The sequence below is a fragment of the Pteropus vampyrus genome, unplaced genomic scaffold, assembly GCF_000151845.1.
Source record: "Pteropus vampyrus isolate Shadow unplaced genomic scaffold, Pvam_2.0 Scaffold180, whole genome shotgun sequence".
In the NCBI taxonomy this organism is placed as follows: Eukaryota; Metazoa; Chordata; class Mammalia; order Chiroptera; family Pteropodidae; genus Pteropus; species Pteropus vampyrus.
The window spans coordinates 952,806-970,951 of NW_011888961.1; the positions used below are offsets into that span (position 1 = coordinate 952,806).

The following is an 18,146-nucleotide window of genomic DNA, read 5'->3' on the forward strand; positions in this document are numbered from 1 at the left end:
AGCTACAAACTGCTATATAAAAATATATCTTATCTTCTCACCTTCACAAGGATAGGTTCATAATGACATGGAATGTCAGGGTGGAGTTCAGAACTCACATTCCTCGATTCCTGCAAGGCGAATCACCTTCTGCGCCCTTGGCTTTCCAGGTGCCTGACGCCTCTCTAATAACTAGCGCCATCGCTGTCCTGCCTGCCTCTGCTACTCCAGCCACACCGGCCTCTCTGATGTTTCTTCATTCCTTGCCGAACATGCCAGGGCCATGACACCTGCTTGTGTCACTGCCTGCAGCGATCTTTCTCCATATGGCCCTGGGGCTTACTCCCTCACACTTTCAGATCTCACCTCTCAGAAAGATCTTCCAATCCCTCTACATACACCTCTCAACTGTCATGCTCTGTCTCTTGTAACTTACCTTATTTTTCTTTAAATAATTTACCTCCAAGTGTCATAATATCTGTATATCTAGCTAGCTATCAGTGTGTCTCTATTTCTTTATCATCTCTATCCACTAGAATGTAAGCTCCATGAGATCGGGGACTTTTTAAAACTGTTATTTCTTTACTGCACAGCATAACTGTTCAATAAATATTTGGTGAATGAATTAATGTATGAATGACAATAAAACTTAATAATATCCCAGTTAAACAGACTCTGTATTCTTATGCATTTATAGAAAACAGTGTTTCTAAACACAAGGACTAGAGGATGTCTGCTTTAGAATAACTAAAGGGTCTTGTTTAAGCGTGTATGTCTGGGCAGAGCCTCCAGGTCTGAAAGCCCAGGGTTGGGCTCTGAGATCTACATTTATAGTGATCCTCTCACCAAAGCTTGGAATCCATTGGTCTGTTGCATCCTATGAAAGAACGGGCATGCAAGAGAATGGGTACAATGAAAATGATTGAGTTCCTTCTAAGAGTTGGCTGCCTTTTTTTTAAGGAGTGAGAACATATAGAATAATGTAAAAAAAAAAAATCACTAGAAGCAAACAATATCATTCAAACTGAAAGTGGTGACTGATACTATGATTATAGTCAGCCCTTCTTAAAAACAAAACAACAAAAAAAAAAACTTTAAGAGGTCCCAAGCCTCCTGTGTTTACACACCCAGTGTTATAATTGAGTACTAAGGCTCTCGTCATTTCCCAAACTCAAATTTTGCTAATTTAAGAGACATCCACAACAGCACAAACCACTATTATTCTGAACCAACAATGATAAAACAAATGGCAACTTTCTTTCTTTCTCAGAAGAATTCACTATCTTTGGGTCTCTCCTATTTAACTTTATCTGGGGTTTCATCTAACAGGCCTGTAAAACTTTGGAGGTCATTACACACACCTAATAAGACAAAATCCACACTCCAGATGAATCTGGTGCTGGTGGAATAATCCTTAGAGGAGCCTGGGACATGGAAATGACTGGATTTTCAAGTTACTCATGCTTCTGGGTAATTAATAATTTCCCCCTATTCATTCGTCCCAAAATCTTTACTGAGACTATCCCAGGCTACTAAAACTATAACCATTATCGCCATAATTGCTAACCTTTAAAAATATTTGCTGTGTCTGGTTCCGTTTTCAGCACTTCATATATATCAACTCATTTAATCATCTTGGCAAACCACTGAGGCAGGAATAGTCACTAATTATCCCCAATAGTCACTAAATTATCCCCAATTTCTAGATGAAAAAAATGAAGCACGAAAAGATACTACATAGATGCCGAGGTAATAAATGGAATTAAGTCAATGCACTTACATAATAAAAAAAGAAAAAAGATCCCTAGTAGATCATTTCAAGTTATTACATGTCCAAGGATGAAAGGTATGAGACTGGAGAATTACAGAGGGATGAGCATCTAAGTTGGATATTAAATATCGGAAAGGAATTAGAGACTCAGTGATGGAGTGTGGAGAAGAATGGGTGGGGCTGGGGGGGAGGCATTCCAGGCAGAAAAATCAACATTTTAACCATGCGAAATTTGACATCTGGGCCCTCGTATCAGAAACACCTATGCCAGACAAGGTGCAGGGTTTCTAGGGCGTCACACTTAGCTGGACTTGAAATCTCACCTTGAACTCTGGATTTCTCTCTTCATCAGTCAGCCCAACTGATGGCTTCGATTCCCAAATTTCCAGGGCACTGACTGCCATATATGGGAATGAGATCTTAGTAAAAGTTTTAGAAAGCATATAACATAAAAACAAATATGGAAATCAAGTGCTAGGATGAGCCGTAGCATGACTTATAAATCTTGACTAAGAAGCACTCTCACTGTCTGGTCTGTGAGTGGTCCTTGCTGGTCACTGCCTTCTCACAAGGTACCTCTCTACAGTTATTGAAATGCTGCCCCCTCCTGGCAGTATTTTCATCCACCCTCAAGATCAAGAGGATTAAAGTACAAATTCTAGTCAGAAAAATCGTTATGGGGATGTAAATTACAGCACAGGGAGTATAGTCAATAATATTGTAATAACGATGTGTGGTGTCATATAGCACTAGACTTATCGGGGTGATCACTTTGTAAGGCATATGTCTAATCACCATCTTGTACACCCGAAACTAATATATGTCAACTGTAATTGAAAAATAGATTTTAAAAAAAAGAAACTTTTTCTTGCTAACTGCACTGTTTCTTTTTTTTAATTTTATTTTATTAGTTTCAAGTATACAGTACATCGTTTAGATACGTATAGTTTATAAAATGATCCTCCTAATTACTTCTTCTCTCCTCTGGTTTTCCACCTAGCCAATATATTAATCCTAACTACATTCCCTATGCCATGTTCCCCATTCCTGTGACCATCTATCAACTACTAATTTGTACCTCTTTAAACCTTCACCCCATTCTCTCAACTCCTCAACCACCCTCCCCTCTTTCCATCACCAAATTGTCCACTATATTTATGAGTCTGTTTTTGACTAGTTTGTTCTTTTTGTTCCTTAGATTCTGTATATGAGTGAAATCATGTGGTATTTATCTTTCTCTGTCTGACTTATTTTATTCAGCAATCTGTAGGTCCATCCATGTCATTGCAAATAATAGGGTTTCATTTTTTTGATGGCTGAGTAATATTCCATTTTATATATGAACCATAACTTCTTTATCCAATTGTCTGTCGATGGGCTGTTTCTTTTCTTTTTGAACTTTATCTTCCATCTGAAGAAATACAACATCAGATCTTGTGATAATTAGCTCCACCTGCTGCTCTGTCCTCCGTGTCCAGGAAGCTGCAGAGAAATTCAGCAATGGCTGATTTAAATAATTTTCCATGTTTGACCCTCACCGAAGAGTATTAGAAATATCTGGGTTAAGAAATATTTTTGTCCTTTTATCATAAACAACAGCTTCTTCAATTTAAATTCATGGGGAACAATTTTCCCTGGAACTAAAAAAAAAAAAAAAAAATTTACATTGAAAGAAGGGTAGGGTGTGAGGCAGAGTTGGGGAGGGGGGCTACAGGGTAGAAAATTTGTGTGTTCGAAAAGGAAAAGTTTTGGATAAAATATTATGTATATAAAGCTGGGCTCCGTTTCTGAGGCTGAGGGAAGAAGGAATTGGGCATGTCTGAATCTATTTGTGTAGACCTCAGGCACATGGGCAAAGGGTTTTTGTGGGCGTTAACCCTGTTTGCACGCCCTTTCTCCTGGGGATAATTTCCTCTTGTCGTCAAAGATGAGATATTCAGTCAGTAGCTGTCTTTTTAGGGAAGGGAAGGATACGATAAACATGTCAGCTCTTTCATTTAAATGGCTTTCAACTATGAGTCCCATAATTCAGGTCCCACAGCGGGGATTGGCCAACTAAGCAGTGTAGAACCCAATCGTCTTTTTCCCCTATACGCAATGTAGACGGTATGTACCTGGAGTGATAATAAGGTTTTTCTCCGAGAGCAAAATAAGGGTGTGTGGACATGCCAAAATCAAGCTCAACCGTATGTGGAAGAAGTCACCCTGTTATAGTTAATGGATATAGTCTGTGATCACGCAAGTTCAGAGACCAGGATGTAGCTAAGGAACAGATTGGCCTCTAGGGGGCGCTCAAAACAGAAGGCTGCTCCGTAGCCCAGAGCGGTCCTGGAGAGCGTGCGCTGCTCTTCCAGCAGAGATGGGGCTGACCATGCCTGCGGCCCCCTCCTCTCATCCCTGTAGATCCCTTTCTATGCTTGTGCACTAGGGCTTCTGGTGCGCTTTCTGTTCTAGCAGCCGATAGCTGCATCTGCTTGTCTAAGGGCTGACCCTCGGCCAGTGCTGACCTTGAGTTTAGGTTGCCAGAGCCTGCCTGGCTTGCACACGTGGGAGATGCATCCAGTGACGATGGGTGCGGGAGTATCAGTACTTCAGCAACCTTACCCCTGATTGGGACAGTCTGATGTGGGAACCGCATTGTCTCCAGTGCTCTCCTGTGAGATTGAAGCAAATTTACCTGCTTGGGGACTTTGCTGACTGGATAACTCATCTTGTTTAGCTTGCTGCCCATTCTTGTTTCGCTCCACTGCTCACTAACCAGTTTTAACTGGAAACACATTCTAAAAAGTCCTTTTCACATGATGCTTCTGCGGAGCCCAATTTAAGACAGGAGGCCTCCCAGGGAGCTTGGCGGGCATTCCCAGGTCAAGATGGGTGAGCCAACTCGTTAGGGCTCAGTGATATTCGTCAGTCAGATCATTCCATTTCCTCCCCTGCCCCCACGCTTTGATTCCATGATCACCAAACCACCTTCCAATTATAATTCATCTTCCCCATGTGGCTTTCCTCTAAGGAGAAAAGATGTTTATCAGCTACAAAGAACATTTCAAGTTCATTCTGGCCGTTTTATTTCTCACTGTCTGTCTGGAGTTCTGGATTATGGATTAGTCTCTCAAGTGTCATCATCGCAACTCTGTCACCAAGAGTCAGACCACCCATGGGAAATCAACAAATCATATTTCGAAAACTTCAAGGCCAAGGCATCTTCGGACCACATCGGGTGCCACCTTGAGAGATCTTGTTTTGGAAGCCACTTCTCTATTGGGCTACTCTTTAACCACCAGAAGCTTCGACACTTTAATCTCCTGACTGGGCAGAGTTGAGGACCTGGTTGTAAACGTCCCCTCATCTCCTTGAGAAGAATCCCTTCCCTTATTCCTCTGAGAGGCAAATTCTTTGGTTAGACTCTTTAGCGGTAGATCTAGTTTTGGGGTCAAATCCCATGCCTTGTGCAATTTGTAAAATTTCTTACATTCTGTGAGGCTTATCATTTGGATACGAAAGGGAAAAAACAAATGTTCTTCGTGTGGATGCATCAAAGGTATGGAGTAAAAATATGAACACAGAGCATCTGGAGGATTTTTATCTCCATTTCTGTCACAGTGAGCAGAATCACAATGTACTCTTGCTTCTGTGAGTTCAAATTTGTATAGAGAATGCTTTTTTAAAAAAAGAGAAGAAGAAAGCTTGAGTTTTGATTAATGAGCTTAAGATCTTTAGAGTGATTGGTTATAATGACTAATAAGTGTTTGTAGGCAGAATCACACACTATGAGCACAAATTAATCACATTAACAATATTTTTTCCAAATAAACTTTGCTTCCCGAGAATTTCTTTTAAGTGGAGGGTTATACAATTTTCATTTAGGTTTTTTTTTTTTCCTGTTTCTGGAAAGAAGTTACAAATTCATGTGTAGCATTTAATTCCTTCAGCTTCTTCTTTTCCATCTGTTACAAACCTGAAGCTCAGGTGAGGCCACTCCCACTGGACTGTGAACTGTAAATTGTGGGTCTAGGGGGAAGCACAGATGGAAGAAGCTGCTCTCAGCTCCTCCAGGGAGAGAAGTCTTAACCTGTCTGATGCAGGTTTGACCCCTGACCCCTATTTCCTCCTTACCGAACTGGTTATCTCGCAGCCCGCTTTCGCCTGCAGTTCCGGCTGAAACCACTGAGGGACGCTGCTGTATCGAGTTCCACCTGGGAGAACCAAAACTGAAAGTTAGGAAAAATCAGTGACGATGAGATCACTTCCTCCTCGTGTATTTCCGTTTCTGGGAACGTTTTTCAATTAAAACTCCAGACACAGACAATCATCATTCATGGCCTGCCTCCTTCAGAGCTCGGTTGGAGGCCGGGGCAGGCAGGAGCGAGACTCTTTATTTTGAGAAACTGCCTGTGCTGTGGAAGGAGAAGCCAGAAATAGACCTGGAGAAAATAAGAGAATGGGGACTCAGCGAATGCCCAGAGCCGTTTTTCTTTATAAATATCTCTGTTCACTTTCCACTCTCTTCCATGTCACTGCGGGCCATTAGCACTCTATTTTTGTTTCTACGGAGGCTCTGGGCCTGGCCCACCCTGACAGATTATCTCGTGAGGGCAGCACTCCTGGGCCGAGGATTTGACATCATGAGTTATTTTTATCCCAGTAGATTGCAATATCATAACAGCATACATCTTGTGCCAAAGAATGGCCCCAGAGCTGACAGAGAGGAGAAATTACCTCAAAGGTAAACGCCTTGATCTCGAAATGCCTCTCAAGGTGCACTATTTAAAGTGACGAAAGTTTAAAGTAAACGAGTGACAAAAATATACACATCTTGAGGGTGGCCTGCAAAACAACGTAATATAGTCTCCAGTTTCATAATCACTAAAAGAAAGTCTTATAAAAAGGCTGTCTTGTGTCAGCCTAGATAAGGTAGGCGGTCCCCCAGCTGAGATTCAAATTGGGGTCTAAGAAAGGTGACCCGTCACCCCAGGTCAATCCAAAGATATTATTTCTGCTTTCCTGCTCTAATTAAAATTCTCCTACTGTGAACTCCCTTTGGGCTAAATGGTGATCTGGGGAGGATGGAAGCTGAATTATGGCTGAAGCTGGCACCTAGGTAGGTGTGATTCCTAAATGGAGAACAGTGCATTTGAATGCAGAGAAAGGTATCCGAGGATCCGGGGAGAGGCCGCTCCAGAAATGGGCACGTGGAGAGGGTTGGTGGAAGAGCCTGCAGCACGGAGGGGTCACCAGAGACAAACCTCAGGCGGCATAGCTTAGCATTCTGTGGAACCGCGTGAAATGGCTTTTTTTTTTTTTTTTGCCAGAATCAGTCAAAAATTGGCTCCGGAGCCAAGCAATCCTGAACACAGTGGGGCCTGCCAACGCTCGGGAGCAGCCCTACTCCAATCCAGGGCTGCCAGCTCCCGACTCTTAGAATATCGCACCTGCATTTGTCACCCCTCCCAGGCATCCTGGCATCGTTTCACTTCCTCTAAACTCAGTGGGTTTTGGTGTCAATTATCTTTAACCTTTTCTTTTCTTTAGTACACCCAACAGATAACTTCTCCATGGAAGAAACCCCCGTCAGTAAGTGTGGTCACAGTGTTAGTTGTATTAAGTTAAAAGAAGTGAGAGTCTAGATGTCTTAGCCCACTGGCTTTTATTCTGCCTTTTTTTGTTTCCAGTAGTCATGTGACCCTGTAGTGTGGACAGAGGCCATTGAAGAACAGCTGTTCTATGAGTTCAGGAAGGCAAGAGAATCTATAGGAACAAAGTTTTATCAAGAACATTTATCGGCTTCTCTAGATCAATAAAAACTGCCATATAAAGTCAAATTGGATTGGGTTTAATTTGAGGGTTTCTAGGAGATGGAACCATTGTATTGTCATTTGCATGGAGATTGGCTAAAATAGGTGGTTGAGGATATAAAACACTCCAAAAAAAATCCAACTCCTGTGTATGACGCTGTATCTGGGTCAAATCCAAGGCACCTTGACTTAAGCTGCTGTTCATGGGAGGCTGTGAATTGTGCTTTTGGTAACTCACTAAGAGTAGAATACTGACACATGGACTGAACTGGGTGCTGTAACTTGTTAAAGGAAGGGAAAGAACAAAGGGTCCACTTTCTATTTCTCAGCTCTGTCTCCTGTTGGCAAGAGAGCTGGACGGAGTAGGCAGATCTGCTGCTGTGTGGGTAGATCCCCGTGGAATAGAGCCTTGTGAGCACTGCAAGCAGGAAAAAAACCCTCAGACACAGAAGGCTCATATGGGACTGATCTGACAGGCTCATAGGTACTTTCACTCTTTCATGTTCAAATTTTAGAGAATTTCCATAAAATCATATAGCAAAATCTAAGAATTTCTTAGAAGTTGAATGCAACAAGACACAAAGACCAAAATCCAATTACATTCATAGTGATTTTTTTAATGCTTATTTATTCCACTCTTCTTTCTGCTTGCTTGTGACTATTTACAACCATAACTGTCCTGTTGATGAATGTGTAAACGCCACTAGGATTCAGCACAAAGTTGTCTAGCTCCAGAAAGCCTTCCTCTGACCTATGACAAAGCGGTCATGCCTTTCGGTGTTTTCATCACTATTAGGGTATATTGTGCATGGGATATTTATGGTGCTGGCCTTTCATTTGACTGCCTCAAGGTTAGCGGATTTGTGAGGCATGAATATAAGATAATGAGGATGCTTTTTATCAATTCTTTCTCCGGGTAACGCCAACCGTATTTTACCAACAATCTTGGGAATGAGTGTATAGGCTCCCACAGAGACTATCTTGAAGGAAAAAAATACATTTGTTTGGTTAAGCAGTGGTCTGTGCGTTCATATGTCAATTTCATTTCTCTAAATTCACAAATTCTGGACCTCGATAGGCATAGAGGACTCTTGGAAAGTGAATATATTCTATTTGAAAGACATTTAAAGTTAGCATTCGGCTTCTCTTTGCGGAGGTTTGTCAAGTAACTAAGTTCAGCGCGTGAGACTTTCAGCCGTGAGTTTCAGAGATTTTATTCATTCATGAGGGTGATAAATGCAGGTATGACATTCGAAGAGCCTAGGAGCTGGCTTTGGAGCCGGGCAGCCCTGGATTGCAGGAGGGCCACCCCTCGTCCTCCCACCGCCCTCCCCACCCCCATCGCTGGCAGGCCCAACCTGAATTCAGGGTTACCTGACTCCAGAACTGGTGTTGGTTGGTTTGTTTTACCATTTCTGGTTTCCAAAAATGGCCATTTTATATGATTCTACTCAGTTTTAAGCTCTGCTGCCTTAAACATGAGCATGAAATTATAACCATGAACCAATATTTAATTTTCATAGGCAGGTTACTGTAGTTAGTGTAGCACTCTAGAGCAGAAGATACGTAACATTTCTAAGTTCAGGAGTACAGCACATGCTTTTGAGTTCTTAGTGAATGTGATAAGGGGTTCCTCAAGCCCCCTGTGTGATATCCAAACCATATAAGACAACCGAGGGCTTCAGGATCAACTAGTATTTTAAGTGCTGTTAGAACGATTTCTCATGTTTACATAAAGAAAGCAAATGGAAATGGAACAGCAACATTTCCTCCTAAACTCCAATGGATTGTCTTACTCACTTGCTTGCTCACCTTGCCCAAGGCTGCCGGCGTAGATTACTGTCTCTTAACTGGTCCGTGAGCCACCAACATCAGAATTATTTAAAATAATTACTTAAAACAGATATTCCCAGATTAAAGACTTAAATATAAGACCTGAAACCATAAAACTCTTAGAAGAAAACATAGGCAGCAAACTCTTTGACATTCCTCTTAGTAATATATATATATATTTTTTGATACATTTCCTCAGGCAAGGGAAACATAAAACAAACAAACAAACAAATGGGACTTCATGAAACTAAAAAGGTTTTGCACAGGAAAGGAAACCATCGACAAAATGAAAAAACAATGTACTGAATGGAAAAATACATCCAACAAGGGGTTAATATCCAAAACTTATAAATAACTCATACAACTTAATACTAAACAAACAAACAATCCAATTAAAAACTGGACAGAGGACCTTAATAGATATTTCTCCAAAGAGGAAATACAGATGGTCAATAGATATGAAAAGATGCTCAACATCACTAATCATGAGAGAAATGCAAATTAAAACCATGGTGAGATATCACCTCAAACCTGTCAGAATGGTTATCATCAACAAATCGACAAACAAGTGTTGGAGAGGATGTGGAGAAAAGGGAAATCTCATGTACTGTTGATGGGATTGCAAATTGGTGCAGCCACTATGGAAAACAGTATTGAGATTCCTCAAAAAAAATTTTAAATAGAACTATTTTATGGCCCAACAATTCCATTTCTGGGTATTTACCCAAAGAAATCCAAAACACTAACTTGAAAAGATATATGCATTCCTATATTTACTGCAGCATTATTTACAATAGCCAAGATATGAAAGCAACCTTAATGTGTATTAATTGACTGGATAAAGAAATTGTGGTACATATACACAAGGGAATATTACTCGATCATAAAAAAGAATGAAATCTTACCATTTCTGACAACATGGATGGATCTGAAAAGTATTATGCTAAGTGAAATAAGTCAGACAGAAAAAGACAAATACCATAGTATCTCACTTATATGTGGAAATCTAAGGAATAAAATAAATGAACAAACGAAATAGAAACGGACTCAGATACAGAGAACAAATTGATGACAGCCAGATGGGAGGGGGGTTGGGGGGTGGTTGACAAATGTGAAGGGATTAAGAAGTACAAATTGGTAGTTATGAAGTAGTCTCAGGGATATGTAATACAACATAGGAAATATAGTCAATAATATTGTAATAACTATATATGGTACCAGGTGGGTACTAGATATATTGGGGGGATCACTTTGTAAGCTATAAATGTCTAACCACTATGCTGTACATGTGAAACTAATATAATATTGAATATCAACTGTACTTGAAAAAAATTAAAATTGAAATTGAAATAGGAAAGAACAGATTTGAAACAGGAAAAAAAAAAAATCAACTGCCAAACATTTTCCGAAGAGATCTTTTTGTCACTGATTTCTAATTCAATTACAGTGTGGTCAGAGAACATACTTTGTATGAATTGAATCCTTTTGAAATTATTTAAGTTTGTTTCATGGCCAAGAATATAATCTCTCTTTGTAAATATTCCATGTGCTTTTGGAGAGAATGTGTATTCTGTTGTTTTTAGGTAGAGTGTCCTATAAATGTGAATTCAGTAAAAAAATAAAAAATAAAAAAATAAAAAAGATTCCCAGGATATAGTGTGGGTAAAATATTTCATCTTTGAAAGTACAGTCCAATAATCTTTATATGTAATAATACATATAGAGTGTGTATTGTTTGACAGACACTTTGCCAAAACTATTATTATGCCTATTTTACAAATGGAGAAATTGAAACACAGAGAGGTTAAGTAACTTTCTAAAGGCTACACACTAGTCTACGGCCATACCACCCTGAACAAGCCCGATCCCATTTGATCTCGGAAGCTAAGCAGGGTTGGGCCTGGTTAGTACTTGGATGGGAGACCACCTAGGAAGACCAGGTGCTGTAGGCATAAAAAAAAAAAAAAAGGGGGGGGGATTGTAAGCTGACAAGGTCCTTGCAATCTGTGAGGTCAACCAAGGGTTGCCTCGCCTAAAAAACAATAATAATAAGTTATTTTTTAAAAAAGGCTACACACTAATAACTGGTAGAACTGGGATTCAGAACCAGAACTGGGATTCAAAAGACTCTTAGACACTATATATACTAGTTCATCTAGAAGATTACTGTCTATACCTTAGATTTAGAATCACTGATTTACATGATTTTTCTGAACATCTTGTAATTGAATAAATATGAATATTATTTTTAGCTTGTCGTTTCTGGATCAAATTATTTCTAACATCAACAAGGAATTAATCTTTATTAATTATTAAGCTCTGAATATAGATTAGGAAACTATGTCTCAAGAAAATAGAATACCATATATGCCAAACTATATGCAGTGTTTGGTAATTTTCTTTATCAATTTACATACAATATCAATAAGTGTGACCAAAATTGCAGTTTGGGTTTTATCCCCTCACATGATCTTTTAACAAAAAAGAGGTCACAGTGCTGTCTGAACCCACGTGTCACTTCCCAGCAAGAGTAATTGAGAACAAATGTTTCTGAAGCAATGTCCTTTGATCACAGCAACGGAAGGGAGAAAGCAGCTTTATGTAGGGATGTTCTGTGCAGGTGGGGTCTATTTTTAGTCTCTCCAGCTATCCATGTGAAATGGGAGCATACAAGACAATAGATCCTCTTACTAGTGCACAAAGAGAAAGCTCCTCATTAAACAGGGGCTGTAATTAGAGCACAAAGCTGTCATCCTTGGCTTCCCAAAGCAGCCAGGCTCTCTGATTGGGTCTCACCTTAATGACCCTAAACGTCTACTAGCGTTGGGTGCATGAATGACATATAGTCACTGATGTAATTGCTCTCACGTAACTCAGTGTCTAGGTCAGTAGCCCTAAGGTGCCAGCACTATCAAGGGAGTATTAAAAATGCAAACTTTTATAACTTACTTTCAGAGATTTCACTCAATAGGGTCCAGGAATCAGCATTTTATCAAGGATTCCAGGAGATTCTGACTCAGGTGGTCTGATCGCCATTCTTTATGACAGAAGAGAATGAAGACAAAAGAGCCATTGGATCCCACCCTGGTCTGGATGCCTTTTGATGGACAAAGAAGGTGACCAGACTGTTTCAATGTTCTTGAGGGTGTAACTTCGGGGCCATATTTTAATGGCCTTAGAGGTTGCACCTGAGTATCAGAGTGAACAACCAAGGCCCAAGGGAATCTGACTTTGTAGCATCATGAGGTGGCGACTTCTGGTTCCTGAAGGTGGATGTGATTGCATTGTTCGGATCATTTCATAGGCTGGCAGGGAACTGAAACCCACTTCTCAGGGATGAGCAGGAACTGCGCTCCACGAGGGGACCTCATCCATGCTGTCAGGGCAGGGAGAGGAAGCTGCACTTAGGCCGTTTAAGGTTCTCCCAGGTTCCATTATCAAGCCAGCCACGATATTAAGCCCATCGTCTGTTCATGTTCTAACAGCAAGACTTGGCAGAGAGGTGGGATGCTTGTCTGTTCAATTGAGAGTCCTGGTCGGGTGGCTTGTTTCTCTAAACGCGTCCTCTTATCAGACGGCATCGCCTTGAAAGTCTGTGCTCTCGCGCATCCTCACACTCGCCTGCACCCGGGAGGAAAGGGACCCCGCCCTGCCGCAGCTCAGCTGTTCGGAAAAATTCTCCGAAGAGGGATCCGATAGTTACATAAAACCGGAAAATTCTGATTCGGCCAGAAACACTAGAATTTCCCCCTCGATAAGGCTGGAACTAAGAAACCTGCCGACTGGATTGACATCGATATCGTTTTAATATCCTGCACACTTCTCCCCCGGCAGTGGGCCTCTGGCTGACTTTCAGGGACACCAGAAGAAGGAGCCCTGCACAGCGCTGCTGCATTTAGGGAAGGGAATGATTTAGACGGTCATCCGCTTTTTCACGCCGTGTTTTCTAAGTTTCACGTAAGAAATTTATTTCAAACTTAAGTGTAAGGAAAAGATTTCCTTTTGCTGATAAACTGGCATAACTCTTCTATATTTTCTAATGTCTGGATATCTCTTCCAATCATAAACGTGACTGTAACTTTCTCTTTTATCCATAGTTCCTTCAAGTCCGATTGGCTTATTTTTTTTTTCTATTTAACTGTGAATACTATTTATATTATTTTATATCATTTCAAATCTTTTATAAAATTAGATAGGTAGACAGACAGAGATGGATAGATCATTTTTAAAAATTAAAGAAGATGGGTTTCTTTCCCCCCACCATTTGCTTCGTTCCTGAAAATTTCAGGCTGTGTAGATTTAGTCACCTATAGTGCCATACTATTAGTAGTTGCAGTATTTCTCTGCCTGTTGATTTGATTTACATGCATAATATCTTTACTGCTCAGCATTTAAGTGACAGCTCCATTATTTTAATCTTTAGTTCAGTGGTGACCACGAGCAAGAGTCACCATCCTGAGGTAGTAGAAGTAAAAATATTTCAAAATGAGAAAGTGCTGTGCAAACTTCTTGACCACAGAAATCAGCAGCAGCTCTCCACAGTGGTGCCGAAGGTCATGTTTCAAGCCTTGCAATGCCGGACTTGCACTTCAAGGAATGAGCTGCTTCTCCAGGAACAGAATGTATAATTTTTATTGGTTCTCTCAGGTAGATGACAAACACGCTAGGTTGCCATGTGGTGGAAAGAATCAAATGTAGATCAGCATCTCTTAGGTACACATTTGTTAGCTGCTGAATATTCCATAGAAAGGGGAACAGTAAGAGAGAAAAAGACAAATATATATGTATGTATATGCACACACATATACATGTATTCTCTCATTCTCTCACTATTCTCCTTTATATAGATAGATAAATAGATATCTGTATTTATCCCTATCTCTATATCATTTATCTATCATCTATCTATCTATCTATCATCTATCTATCTATCATCTATCTATCTATAGAGTGAGATCTATATCTACATCTATATATCTATATCTTCTTACTTTACTGGACTCCAATTGTGTGCTCAGGCATTCTATTAGATGTTTACAAATGTTACCTCATTTAATCTTTACCATAATCTGAAAATAGATATCATTATACTTATTAAAAAACTGAGGCTCAACGATGTTAGGTAATGCACGCAAAATCACAAAGCTTGGAGATGACAAAACCAAAATTTGAACCTGGTCAGTATGTCTGTCCCCTAGAATCTATTGTAATGACGAGTGAATAACAATGCATATCTCTATTGTCTATCTTAAATGATCACTAAATAGAAAATGGACAGAAGAAAGTCTCATTAGTAGACTCAATTAACATGAGACTTAGAGGAGCAATGAAAACCACCAAGAAAGAGTCAGATGTGCCAACTTTTATTGGAGCAAAAAGTTTGTTAAATGGATCCCCCCACTTTGAGCACCCCATCTTACTCATCTGATTAACAGTTGACTGTTGTGCTAGATCTGAACTTGAGATTGAGTCTTGAGAGGGAAGAATGACATGAGGAGACTGCTAACTGTCTACTAAGGTCCACTCTCCCCTTCTTAATGTAGCTACATCATGGCTACCCAGCTAGATTTTATGTTCTAGCCTCCCTTGTGGTGAGGTATGGCCATGTGACTAAGTTCTCACCAATAAAGTCCAAGTTTTGGACTTAAGCCATGTAGACGTGCTCTACTCTACCATGTTTTCTCCCCTACTATTGGTTGCTCTGGGATAGAAAGTGGAAGAAATCCACCTTTGACCATGTGAGGGATGCATCCAAGGAATGATAACACAATGATTTGAGAGGAACCTTGGAAGAAGTCTCCCCGCTTACCTTGGACTGCCTACTTTGAAGCTGTCAGTGGAGAGAGAAATTTCCATATACTCTAAGGGACTGTATTTCATGGTCTCTTTTCTGACAGTTGTTTAGCATGATCATAACTTAAACAGGAATGAAATGGTTTGGAAAGACTCCCTGGAGAAACGGACTTGAGTTGGACCTCAAAATATTTATTAAAGATTAATCAAATAGAGAGGAAAAAGGCAAAGACAGAGGAGCAAGGATGTTCTTGATAAATGTCTTTTAATGGTTAGATACTCCCTTGTCCATTATAAAATAGAACAATACAACCTATCCTTCATGCAAGTCTCATTTTAGGACAGAACAGAATCTCTCACAAAGTATACAAAACAAAACAAACCTCCAAATGCAAATTTTCAACAAAAGTAAATATCTTTACTTTTCATTAAAGTGTCTAGACCTGGTTCCTCTATCCACATTTTGGGGAATGTTTAATGGAAAAAGAGCATTAATGTGGTTCTATTTGTGGTTATATAAAATCATAGGATAAAACTAACTTTAATTCTATGCTGCAACTGAAAAAAACCCAAGCAATTACAATTGGACTATATCTGCACTATCCTTAATTATGTAATTCTTTATATTTTATCTTTTTAAAAGAGATATTTTGCTCAAGCCATGATGGAGTAACTGGCACCAGACTTGCTGTCCTGCCATGAGCAAGTAGAAAACTGTTTTGAAACATTAACAAGGCAAAATATAGCACTGATATCCTTGTGAGAAGGGAAACAAAGAAAGTGAGCCCTGCCATCACCCTGGCTTTCTGCCTGGAGGCATTTTTTGAGCCACAATTCAGCAGGAGAAACTTGAGAAGATCATGGGCTTCGTGAGTTAAGGAAACAGAGATTAGAGTCTGTTGGGGTCAATTCCACTGAGGTGAGTGGAATTGGCAGTGGGAAGTACCAGGGAGGAGAAGACAATGGAGAAAATAATTTCCAGATATACGTGTGAGAATACCTTAGTATTGTAGAGCATTAAATTGCACACACACAAAGGGTAGAATTCTATGAGGCCGAGAAAAAGAATGGCATCGGACTTGTATGCTAAACGATTCCACAGTTCACACAGAGTGGATAGAGTTTCAACTTTCAACTAGCCAGACTGAAGTAAAAGTGTTCAGTAGAGACCCCTGAGGGTCACGGTTTAGTAGTAGGGTGAAACCATCCTGAAAGTAAGTAAGTGTAGAGATTTAGGGCAACGCAAGATTTGCCCTAACATAGCTTTAAAATAAGCTTCAAAAGAATCAAGCAGATCCTCAAGTAAATTTAGTACATTTGAGAACAAAGTTTAATGCTCTTTAAAGATAATAAAATCTAGCACTCGAATCATGCTAATCACAAAGTGTAGTTTCCAATAAAAAATTACTAGATACTGGAACAACCAGTACAATGTCATTTGTAATTTGGAGAAAAATACATCCAAGATCAAATAGCCCAATATTGATTAAATAAATTAAATTTAAATGGAAAATAGTAGGCTCAAATGGTTTCCCTGGCAAATTCTATCATACATTTAAAAAAGCAATAATATTAATTCTTCTCAAACATTTAGAAAATAGAAGAGAGAATACATACCAATCAGTCTCATAAGATCAGCCTTTCCAAAAACATAAATATTATATAAGAGAAAGAAATTGCAGAGTAATATCTCTGATTACATAGATGTAAAATTCCTTAACAAAATATTATCAAATTGAATCCAGGAGTATATAAAAAAGGATAATGCATCATAACCAAATGGGGTTTATTTCAGGAATAAGTTTATTTAGTGTTTAAAAATCAATATGATTTACCATATTTAAAAAAAGGAGAAAAAAACATAGGTGATTATCATGATTATCTCAATAGATGCAGAAAATCATACGACAAAATTTAACCCTCATTTTCATTAAAAGTATCAAGAAAATAAAAGAGACAGTAGGTTCCTCAAAGTGCTAAAAGATAGTTTCAAAAAAACCTGTTAGCGTGATTATACTTAACGGTGAAAAACCAAGTTGAGGAAGACAAAGATGTCACCGTCACCACTTCTATTGAACACTGTACTCAAAGTCACAGACAATGCAATAAGATAAAAATAAATAAATACAACTCAGATTAATTGAAAAATATAACTGTCTTTCCTTGCATGCAACATAATCATGTATATAGAAAATCATAAGGAAACCACCCAAAAGCTACTAGAACTAATAAATTTGGCAAAGTCTTAGGGTTCAAAGACAATGCAGGAAATCAATTATATTTTTTTATATTAAAAATAACTATTATTTAATATATTATCTAAAAACTTGAGCAACTTAGGAATAAATTTAACAGACTATGTGTGAGATCTGTACTCTAAAAAGTGAAAAAAAAAACCACCTTGAAAAAAATGGAAGATGTAAGTAAATATAGAGATATATCATGTTAATGGACTGGAAAACTCAAATATGTTAAGGTATCAATTTTCATTGTAGATTTAAAAATTTTAAAGTGTAGGTTTCATGTTGACTTCTTCCTACAATAAAATAAAAGTCAATTCTACCAATTGTCATATAAATTGTATGCTATGCTAATCAAAATCTCAACAGGCTTTTTTTGTAAAAATTAGCAAGTTGATAAAATTTATATGGAAATGCTAAGAATATGGAATAGTCAAAATAATTTTGAGAATAAAACAAATTACGGGACTTATAACTATCTGATTTCAAGACTATAAAGTAATAATAATCACGATAATGCAGTATTTGCATACATATAAGATGTATAGATAAATGGACTAGAATAGGAAGTTCAGAAATAGACCACATATGTATGATGAATTGATCATTTATAAAGATGGCAAGGTAATTTTAAGATAATCTTTTCACAAATAGTCCTCGAATACTTGAAGATACATATATTAAATAAAAAGAACCTCAATCTGTTTCTCATGTCACATACAAAAATTTACTCAA

The 18,146-nt window shown here is 38.9% G+C and overlaps 1 non-coding gene across 1 annotated transcript; it reads left to right on the forward strand.

Annotated features, from left to right (window-relative positions):
• The first annotated feature begins 11,211 nt into the window (after window positions 1-11,211).
• On the forward strand, window positions 11,212-11,330 carry LOC111746232. Its single transcript, XR_002783026.1, has one exon. It is a non-coding gene; the product is annotated as a 5S ribosomal RNA (ribosomal RNA).
• The last annotated feature ends 6,816 nt before the right edge of the window (window positions 11,331-18,146 follow it).